Raw genomic sequence first — 12044 nt, 5'->3', positions numbered from 1 at the left:
AGCTGGGCTGGTGTGAACACAGATATAATGCTGACAGGAAGCCGAGGCAGTCACTTGTAGAGCCAATTATGGGCAAAGCCGTGGGGGCAGGTTTACAAACACTGCTTTTCTTCTGTCGTGCTACTCAGAGGTGTATGATTAACTTCCTCACCAAAAGTACCAGGCAGTCCGGAGTCTGCCCTCTCTGTAGGTGGCAGAGCTGGTGAGTCGTGGCACAGCCCAGCCGACACCAGACTGCTAAACCAAACAAAACCTAGCCTCAAAGCATCCTGATTTTTTTCTTTTACTACTGACTGTATTTCCACATTCTTGGGCATTTAATTGCTCTTCTTTAGGATGTGTTTAACTGTTTGGTTTAATTTTATAGTGCTGCTATCACTGGGAGAATGCAGGTTATAGGCCTCTCCTGCAGCCACAGAAGCTATGCATTCTCCATCGGAGTCAGGAGGAATTCAAATTGACCCATCTGAAGCAAATACCTTTGCTTTCTAATTAAAGACCTTTCCCGTGAATGGAGGGTGAAAGAGCAGCTTAATTAAGCCGTGTGTAGATTATCCTGCATTATTCTGCTGCTGCATTCGCCCAAACAAAATCATTTTCTGTAGGATCACAGGAGTTTTTTCCCCATAACATTTACGTTAAAAAAACGTAATTCCCTGGTGTTCAATCTTGTTTGAACCAAAATAAGGAGCACTCACAGGGAGTGCCTCCTCCCATGTGGCACTGTGGCAGTGGCAGAGCAGGGTTACTAGCAAACAACAGTCCTTTAACTGTCCATGGTCCAGCAGCCGTCCCTCACTGTCGAATTGAAAAAGTTCCTTTCAGCACATCTGCCCTATTTGTGCGGCCCTTTCTTTACCTGACTTGCTCAAGAGATTCGCTTTATCTTAGAGGTCATTTCATTCAACTGGGCAACAAACAGAGGTGAATATAACTGTCCCCAATCTTTCCCTCACAGAATTCATGCTTGAGTTGCCTCAAATAAAGAGCGTCCCTGCCAGTGAGAAGAAGGAGCTCACAATCAGCTCCATAGGGGCCGCTCTATAGAAAAGGGTCCCTGTATCATACAGTCCCCCTTTTACAACTCTACATTTCCATTTAATGACACCCTACATATTAACCTTGGTCAGCATCCAATTACACAGAATAAGAGATTTATCTGTCCCAGCGTGCAATTTGAAAATGTTTTTCATGCAATGCAGGAACGAGGGGGAGTGAGGGTCTCTTTTTTATTTCCATCAACCTAGCGTTCATTGAAAAGCGAGCTTGTGAGTTATTTCGAATCCATTAACTCTAAATACAGGTGATTCCCAGTCCCTCTATACACAGGACCACCGAGATTCCCTGTCACAGGGTGTTACAGGGGTGTACAATGACACCAACACAACTGATTTGATGAGCTTTCCTCCCCGGGCCGGCACTCAACCAAACAAACTGGCCGGGCAACCAACAGCGCTCCATTCATATTTAATTACAGCCTGTTAACATCCAGCATGGATTACATTACACAGTGAGAAAAGGAGGACAGAGCTGCTATGAAATGATAAAAATACAACAAGGCGTTTTTTTTTTCAGGGGATTAACATCATAAAAATCAGACTTTTAATCTTGGACAAAGATCACTTATGGTAGTTTTATCCAAATCAGATAAATAAAGAGCAGGGCAGCACCCGTCCCTCATTTAATGGCATGTAAGTAATGCCAGGTGGTGAATATTAAATATCAAATGTGGGACACGTGTCATGTGACCCACCTCTGTGGGTGTAAAGTCCCTTCTAGCCTCCCAGGCAACAAGCATGTGTGTCTTTGTGAGCATAGAGAGGGTTTGAGTCAGCAGAGATGACCAGATGAGAAGTCTAGCCGGAACACGTCAGGTTAAAGAATGTAAACCAGCTCCTTTGGGTCATTCCACCTAAACACTGCAAAAACTCAAACCTAAGCAAGAGTGTTGGTCTAATTTCAGCTAATAAAAAATAATCTACTTACACATATTTTAAGCTGCATTCAGGTCTAAGTAAAACTCTTATTTCAAGATCAAAACAGCAGGTACTAGTATACCCACTTATTTTTCTTCCTCCATACACCCACATCCCAATGCCCTGTGATGCACATCATCCAGAATAGAATGCTGCAATTCTTTTCCAACAAATTGCAAAGGCAAGACTCTGCCTTTAAATTGCCTTGTACCTGTTACTCTCCTTGCTGGTTGTATAAAGGCAAGCAAATCAGAGAAAGAATAGGCCAGGTCATACTTTGAGGTTCTCAAGAACATTGGTTCTCAACTGGTCAGGGATCAGGACCCACCACCACCTCTTCAAGAGAAATATGGACCCAATTTTTAAAAAAATTTAAACCACTCAAATTTATTCAATGAAAAATGTTGTAGATTGGCCCCCAAATGGAACAAAAAAAATCACTGAACAAAGAGAAAACACAAAGCATATTTAAAAGTAAGTCATTATAGAAGGACATGCATGCACACATCTCATTTTACGCCATTTCCCAAAGAAAATGGAATGAAATAAGGTCATTAATAAAGCAATTCCTCTTATCTTTTGGTTCCTGGCCAAACAGTTGAGAACTACTGCTCTAGCATATCTAGTGATGTGGATAGAGCTTCTTTAGCTTGCTTCCCTTGCCTTAATTTCATAATAATTCTTACAATTTGTTAAGCAGCAGTTTTCGTATCACTGTGCAAATACAAAAGGCCGTTTTTCAGGGTAACCAAGGTCTGAGAATGGACTGACCATTCGGCATCATTTGGGATAAATGAGGCAATAGCTACAGGCATGGTTTAGTCAAGCTATACTGCAAGCCAGTAAACAATGGCTGTTTACAGTTTACATGCAGCTATAGTGGCAGTTTTTTAAAATCAGAACTAGACTTTTTTTATTTGAAAGAAAAGAAGAAAAGAAAAAGATGAACTGCACTGAAAACTCTACTGATGGAAAATATGTTTCCATCAGTATGTTGCTCTTCTCCCACCTTGAATTTGATCCAACAAGTGGTTCCACTGATAGTGAACAATAATATCAGCTGCCCATCAAGTATTTCACTCATTGGAGCTGTGCATTCCCATACATCATATGTCCTGTCACTCTGAAAGGCTCATAATGAATGTGACAGAATCTTTGTCAAATTACCCTCCAATAATTTTCATGAATAGTCCTGCCCCTCCCAGATGTTTACTATGGGTGGTAACCTACATTAATGTGAAATATATCCCATGCAATGGATATGTGAAACAATCTATCTGGCGTGTCAGGATAATCTATAACATCAGCTGTTTATCCTTTACTGAATGGGCCGCTAAAAAATGTGGGGCATAAATTATGAATATACCCCTTTCTTTTTTCCTTTATTACTTATTATAAACTATTATTTTGGGGGCTTTTTAGCCTTTTTAGATAGGACAACTGAAGAAGAAATATGGGTAGAGAGTGTGGGGGGGGGATACAGAAGAGGATAAGGGTCACTGCAAAAAAAAAAAGGGGGGGGGGGGGGTGAGACGCGAATTTTTTTACCTGTGAGAAAAAAGTCAGAACTCTAACATGTAAGTCAGAATTTCAAGACTAAAGTCAGAATTCTGAGATTAAAGTCAGAATTCAAAGTTTACACTCAGAATTCTGAGATTAAAGTCAGAATTTTTAGAAAAAAAGTCAAAATTCTGAGATCAAAGTCAGAATTCAAAGATTAAAGTCAAAATTCTAAGATTTAAGTCACAATTCAAAGATCAAAGTCAGAATTCTGAGATTAAAGTCAGAATTTTTAGAAAAAAAAGTCAGAATTCTAGGAAAATGTCAGAATTCTGAGATTAAAGTCAGATTTCTGAGATTAAAGTCAGAATTCAAAGACTAAAGTCAGAATTTTTAGAAAAAAAGTCAGATTTCTAAGATTTAAGTCAGGATTCAAAGATTACAGTCAGAATTCAAAGATTAAAGTCGGAATTTTTTTTAAAAAAAAGTAAAAATTCTGAGATTAAAGTCAGAATTCAAAGATTAAAGGCAGAATTCTGAGATTAAAATCAGAAGGCTTCTACCTCAGAATAAAAGTGGCCCTAATCCTCTTCCGTAGAAAGACATGCAACAAACAGCACCAATCGATTCACAACCAGTACCCCAAGGACTATAGCCTCTGTAAATGGGTGCGTCCTCTACCCACTGAGCTGAACTGTTACCCAGTATACCTATTTCTGCAGCACAACACTTGATATTAATGGCAAAAAAATGAGGCCTGCATTTCTAAGAGTTATAAAACAGCCAATTGGGCAAGCCGATGTGTGTTAGCTGAGTCTTTTGGAACTGGACCTCATTTCATTTTTATTTCTATCATATATGAGACGTTTTTAGAATAAATTAGACACACATACTTGCTTGGATTTGTATTTTTGCAGTACAGCAGCTTCACTTGTCTCTATATTTGGTTTAATAGCATTACACAGGGGTTGGAACATTCCCAATAAAAAATGGCAAAGAATTGCAAACCTGTCAAAACTGTTCTTTGGTGCATGTATATTTTTCATATCAGGATGGATTTGTAGTCAAACTTAGGCCATGTTACAAGATAGCCCCTGTACAGTTGTAGAGTGAACCTACCATTTGTCTGTGCAGTAAATATTAGGTTTGGAGTTGATATGATTGGTGCAATCTTCTATTTGCTCCGCTGACATGGAATCACAGAGGTGGATTTGATCATAGAGCTAAGCACATACAGACACTGTCATTATTTTCAACAGTATTGTTGGAGATTCTGACCTACAATTTGACCAAGTTTTTTAACTTACATTTGAGAAAAAAATTATAAAAGGATACATATGAGGCTTGGAGGGGCATTTCAAAAAGGAACAACATTTCATAGTAATAATAGTCGACAACCAGGAAGATTTTAACAGCTGATGGTAATTATGGAGAAAACTTTGTTTCTTGCTTTTCGCTGTGCGATGTCAAGTTTGCAAAAGTTGCATTCATCATGCAAGAGTTGACCTTATTAGCCTGCCCTACATTAAACTCTAAAAGCTGCATGTAAGGGACTTGACAACAACTAAGTGACACATAATCAGTCTTCTTTCTCTTATGTTGATAGCATAGACTTTCATCCAGAATCAATACCTGTGCCATGGAAATAAAACCTACACACTCACATACACTACTCTACCTTCTAAGTACAAAGTAGGAGAGCTATCACATGTATAAGAAACTAAAGATACTGAAGAGACCCACAGAGCACACATACCACACAGACACACACTCTTTCATGGTGTGTCATCGTCTCTTGGCGCGCTGGCGCCTGTCACTCAGTGGGGTCCTGGAATATGCACCGGGGCCATCGACAGGCGTCTGTGTCAATGCCTGACAAACCTCGAGGCACCAGGCTGTAATTGGAACGACCAGCCTAATCCTCAGATCAAGACAGACTCATTGACAACCTAAGCGGGTGGCAATCCCAGCAGCACCTTATTAGTGAGGCTGGCCTCTTTGCAGGGTGCACTGATGACATCACAGTGAGCAAAAAGATACTTCAAAAAGCTTTAACAAAAAAATAAATGTGGGTTTGTATAATTTCAATAATAAATGCTGGGTTTTTTAACTATTATGTGAAGTAAGTTTTGTATTCATGTTTGCTTTCACATCCCCACATTCTCACCTGAAACCACCAAGTAACAGGCCCAGTGGGCTCTTAGTTACAGGACAGTTATTACTGTCTTAGCATTCACACCAGTGTTAATCTTGTTGACTAAAACTAAGACTGAAAACTGAAAGCTTTTATCAACAGACATTTTTCCATGAGAGAAACAAGACTAAGGCTACACAAAAATAGATCTTTGATGACTAAAACTGTCAAAAAGAAAATGTAGATTTCATCAAGATGACTTACACAAGACTTAAATGTAACATTGGATATTCATAATCCATTATATTTCTCCACTGTGGGTAAATCTGTCAAAATATAAGGCATCTGTAGCTTTCTGCCTCTCAGCTGTAGAAAGCAGGGACCCCAGGTTTGGTGGGATTCATACAACACACTACTCAGGAAAGAGAATAAATGCTTGGACTAAAAGTAAAATCTAAAATATGAGGACTTTTTATGGACTTAAACTGGCCTAAAATGTTTTCGAGTTTTTGTAGATTTAAACGAGGGACCTAGCTCTGCAAGTGAATTGCTGTCAACACAGAACATTTGATTGAATTTGTCATCTTGGTCAATACAGCTCAGACTACAAATGTACTTCAAATAGAAAACAGAAGACCTAACAGAGAAAATCCCAACCACTATGTACAGACTCTAAACATCTATACAAAATCTGTAAATCAAAATTAATGTCTAAGTAAACATGTGCTATTGTCAAGTTTTCAAGGTCACATATTTTTTAACAAAAATATGTGCCCTTAGCCTGTCCACAGTCCCACCAAGAATCAGACAAATCCATTCCCCCTCCCCCCTCTCTTTCTCTGTCTTTCAGAAAATGTATGCTGAAACAAGCCATTTTTAGATTTTCCCCTCATGATGTCATGTGGGGAGTTAGCACCGCACACTGGTCCTGTTGGCCCTCCCTGCTTGCAAGAAAGTTCCTCCCTCTTCTCCTGATCCTTCTCACAGCTGCTGAGAGGAGGATCAGCAGAGACACATCCATTTCCTGAAAGGGGTGGAGTCAGACAGTGTATTAACATTTAAAGTCACAGACACAGAAACAGCTAGTTCTGAGCATATAACTTATAACTTTCATCTTATAACAAAATTAAGCATGATTTGATTGATTGAAATAAAAATTGTAACAAAATTAAAAACAAAGATGACTAAATTGAGGATTTATTCCTTTCAAAACAGCTGCTGTTGACACTAAGCCACTTTAATAAGCCCCTGGGAGAAATGTGTTTTTTCTATTATTGCTACTGTACTGGAAATTCCACTCACATTCATGGCTACAGTAGACCCCCTATAAGGTAGATGCTGGACCCAACAGGACTGAATTATTTGAAAAGCACCATCAGAAATCTACTTGGTCCATCTCACAGCTCAAATGGTGCATTGGCTTGCTTGTTCCCCAAACTTTTAAGATTGTCCACCCCAACTCCATGAACTTGATCACAGAAAAGTGAACCATCTGCTGTAGGAGATTAACCCGCCCAGACAAAGCTCCTGCCTCTACACAGTGCAGTACATGCAGGGCTCACTCACATTAACACAACTTGCTTTGCTTGGGGCAGACAGCTAACAGATAGGCTCTGGCTTTCCTTCAGTGTTTGTAGAAATAGACAAGGAGAGCTTTTACATTTTTCCTGGGTTCCCCTTTCTCACCTCTAGACTGGTAATCTGCTCTCTGATGAGGGGAGCGTGTAGCAGAGGCCCGCTGTGACACCTTCTTGGCAGAGTCACAGAGGCTGGCTCCCAGTCCTATTTCTCAAAAGCCAAGATGCCCCAAAAACCTCGGCACAGAGTTTTCATTGCATTCCCTTCTCATTGTGTATGAGAGCTCCTGTCAGTGAGTATATCCTGGATTCTGACGTTAACAGAGACAAATAGTATTCATCACACAAAATTGTGTGTAACACACTAAATATCTTGCAGATAAGGTTTGGAAACTCTTCTCTATAAATCTGAAGTTAATATTACATTGTATAAACTTCAGATTTATACAGTGTTGTTGGCATACTTTAGTGTACTTTGGTTTCAGGTAGTACAGTACACTTTAATTCAGTGTATTTGAGTTTCTTGTAGTGTAGCGAAGAGGACTTAGTGTGATCTGGTTTCATCTGGTGTAGTTCAGTGTACATTATTTTCATTAGGGAGTTTAAACCACTTTACTGTAGTGTATTTAAGTGGACTTGTACCTTCATTTCAGGTTTGTGTATGTTACGGTACTTTAGTGTATTTTAAATTCATGTGGTGTAGTCTGGTGTACTTTCATGTACTTTAGAATCAATATAGTGTAGTTTAGCAAACTGTTGTTTCATATAGATAGCATAGCTGTGATTAAATGTAGGTCACTTCAGTGTACTTTAAATTAGTGGACTTTGGCTTCATGTAGTGTGGTTTGGATTCATATAGTGTACTTAAATGTGTACTTTCATACAGAGAGGCCTACTTTAGTGTACTTTAGATTCATATATAAGAGTTTAGATTGATACATAGAACCTCATTATAATTTAGATGATTACAGTTAACTTTAAGTTTTACATAAAGCCTTTTAGTGTTCTCCAGCTTCATAAAGTTAAAGTGTACTTTAAGATTCATACAGCATACTTTAGTGTATTTACGATTCATACAGTGATCTTTAGTATACTTTAGATTCACACGGTGAACTTAAGTGTACTTATGACACAGTATACCTCAGTGTACTCAGGATTTATACAGTGTACTTTAGCGTGCTTTAGATTTATACAGTATACTTAAATGTTCTTTAGCACACTTTAGATTCCCACAGTGTATCTTAGGACAATTAAGATTCACACAGTGTACTGTTCTGCACTTTTAATGCATACAGTGTACCATTGTGCATTTAGATTCATATAGTGTACTTTTGTGTACATTTAATAATACAATGTACCTTCGTACACTTTAGATTCATACGGTGCACTTCATGTAATTTTGATTCATACAGTGTATTTTAATATACTCTAGATTCACACAGTTTACTTTAGTGTACTTTAGATTCATATAGTGTACTTTAATTTCCCACAGATCACCTCAGTGTACACTTTTTTCACATAGGGTATGTATGAGATGTATGAGATTCATATAGGTAAGTTTAGTGTACTTAAGATACATACAGTGTAGATCAATACACTTTAGTGGACTGTAGTTTCATGTAGTGTAGTTAACTCTACTTTGGTTTCAGGTAGGGTAGTTGAGCTTAGTTTACTGAAAGTCACAGCTGAGCGTAATTTTGTTCATTGTAGTGTAATGCTGGATAGTTTAGCTGTTGTTTTGTGCAATGAAGTTTAGTGGAAGGTAGTGTAATTTATTGAGTTGAATTTAGTTGAGTTTAGGGATGCACAAATATTAACATCCGGTATCAGGTATTGCTTATACCAAGCCTAAGTACTCATACTAATGATACATTGCAGATCCTGTTCATGGTAAGTATGATGTTAGCTTCTAATTATGTGAGTTTGTAGTCAAAATTGGAGCTATGTCTGCAGTTTGGTGAGTCAAGGGATGAAGAACATCTGATGAAAACAGGGATGTCCTGGTCCCAATTGTATGTATCAGATAGGAGCCGATCTAAGAATTTTTAACTGAGTGGAGATGGGCAATTTGATTCGATCAGCCCAGCTGATCATTTATGTAAGCTGTTGTAAACAGAGCACAATTTACAACAGGCTGTAACACAACAAAGCAGCAGTAGCAACATTAGCATTCCTGTGTTTAAAATGTCAGCGGTGTGAAAAACCTTCAAACATGAGAGTGAAAACAGTCCAGTGGCCACTTGTAGCATCTGTAATACAACCATTTTAAGAGGTGGTAGCAGCAGTTAACACTACAAATTTAATCCGTCATCTCTGAACTAAACATACAGCGGAATACGTTGACTTCACTATGGCAACAGGCAGCTACACCGAAGCAACAACCTCTGGACTTTAAGAGAACAAAAGTACCTTTGAGAGGGCGATAAAGTAAAAAGATAACAGAAAAAATGGTCGAATTCTTCGCTCTGGACAACCATCCCATCTCCAGGGTGGAGAATTTGGGTTTTGCCATCTACTTGACCTTTTAGACCCACACTATGCCCTGCAGTCTCAACATTACATTACTGACACTGCCTTACCAGAGCTGTAGAACAAAGTATGTGATAGCATACTTGAGAATTAAGAAAAGCAATTGTGATGCCATCAGCTTCACTACAGATGTTTAGAGCTCTGATGTCACTGCTGAGTCTCACTACACACTCCTCCACCTTTGAGTTAAAGCACGCCAGTTTAGTGGGTCTCACACAGCAGAGCATGTAAATATTCCTAAACAAGAAACAACACTTCATTTTAAAGTAACAGCAGGTAAAGAAAAGTGAGGGAGGAAAAAGTGATGTAGCAGCTCCAGTTGCCTTTTAAGAATTGCACTGTAATAACAAGAGTGCCTTGTATTTAATATTTGGGTTTTATGCAATGCTAGTGTTTTGGTTTATGTCTCAGATAAAGCTGCTACATTTTATTAGGGATTGTTGTTTTAAATGTGTACAATTCATATGTTTTTGATCCTATTCACGTTAAACTGTTTTGATTTCAGTTTTTGCTGTGACTAATACAGTCAAGTTAATATGCAGCTTTATTTATTTATTGACAAATAATTAAAGTGAAACAGAACTAATAAACCATTTTAAGTAGAAATGTGATTTCGTTTTTTACAACAATGTTGGCTGTACTAAGTTAAATGGAATAAGTTTGAGACATCTAGTAGTTATTCTGTTTATTTCAGTTATTTTTGTAAACAAAAACAACTGAAACTCTAATCCAAGTAATTTTGAATATCCGATCGGGACTCAGTATCGACAGATATTCAATATTAAAAAACTGGATCAGGATCGAAGGCCAAAAGTGCTGCTCGGGACAACCCTAGATGAAAATAAAACAAACTTTCAAAATAATTGTATGAATGGTAATGGTATTACAAAGTACTTATATTTGTACTTGGTATTGGTGAGCGCCCAAAAGTGCTTGTATTTGTACTTGGTCTGGAAAAATGTGGTATCATTGCAGCCCTACTTGAGCTGGGTTGAGTTGATTTTTTTCCACACAAAAACACAAACCATGAGTAAAACATAGAAGCAAGAGTCAAAAGCATATAGAAGACAATTATGTAAACATGTACAATTACAGATGCAACATGAGTTTCAGTGTTTGAATATTTCTGTTCTATTACATAACCACAGAATATTAATACAACAAGGAGGACAAAGCATGAAAAGAAGCCTTTTGACATGCTAAGTAGTCCTTTATAAAGTTAGAAAGTCATCAACCTCATCCAGAGCCTGACATGAGTGCTTCTGTGTATGTCTATGCCTGTGTATTTATGTGTCTATGTATATGTGTGTTGAAGTGTGTGTTTGTAGTTCCTGGCTTTTGTAAAGGCACCGGGAAGCTCAAGCCGTGCACCCAGGCATGCCTGCGCAGTGTAACTGAGGCTGACTGGCTGACCTCAGACTGTGTGGGCCCTTTAGCAGAAGATGAAGGAGCTTTTTCATTGACACAGGAACAGGAGGTATCGCCTTCCCTTTGCAGCAGCACTCATTCATGCCAGACACAATGCGTTATTATTGGTTTTGAATTGAAATGTTAATTTTGGGAACTGGGCAACTGGGCCTGAGAGCTTGCCCTGCTCATTTCTCATTTTTCACTTGGATGAGGTGGTTTTATTGGATGGGGAGAGTTAACCCTCGGCGCCCCTTAAATTACAACACCTTTTGTAGGCTTAGTGCATATAGGGCCTCAACATGGCAGAGCTGTCAACATTTGGACTTCCAGTGCTGCGTCATAGAAGAGCACAGGGGTTAGTGGTAAGAGGTGAACCTTGTGAGTGGTCACTATTGATCCTGAAGGAGGAGGAAGCTGCTCTTCCAGGGCTGGTGCTGTGAGGTAGGCAGGTCAGCACTCTGCTGTACAGTGCTACAGAAATGAGTGCATCAGCAGGCCCAAGCAGATCTATATGACAGAAATTAAACAACATAATCAAATTGTTTGCGCAACCATTTAGCATCTCATTCCCTCGCTGCCATCGGCCAAAGTGACCACTGGAGACTGGCCATCTGCAGCAGTAACAAAGTAGGGCAATAACTAACAGCGATTAAAGGAATATTGATGGCCTGTGACACACAGCATCCTGAAAAATACTATTTGGTCAAATAGCTGCAATAATTAAGTATATGAGGGTCAGTCAATTTTATCTGCTGCTTTTATTTGGATCGATTATTTAGTAAACGGGCCAAGCCTCAGAGAGCATTATTGCTGAGTGGGGTGTTGATTTCATAGTGTGAGTGCTGCAGCCAAGTTACACAGTAGCTGCTCATAGAGACAAGGAAACACCAGGGTAGTAGGAGTGTTATGCAGATTTCC

This window comes from Cheilinus undulatus, linkage group 1 (assembly GCF_018320785.1).
Source record: "Cheilinus undulatus linkage group 1, ASM1832078v1, whole genome shotgun sequence".
Classification (NCBI taxonomy): domain Eukaryota; kingdom Metazoa; phylum Chordata; class Actinopteri; order Labriformes; family Labridae; genus Cheilinus; species Cheilinus undulatus.
This window is presented reverse-complemented; position numbering follows the sequence as displayed.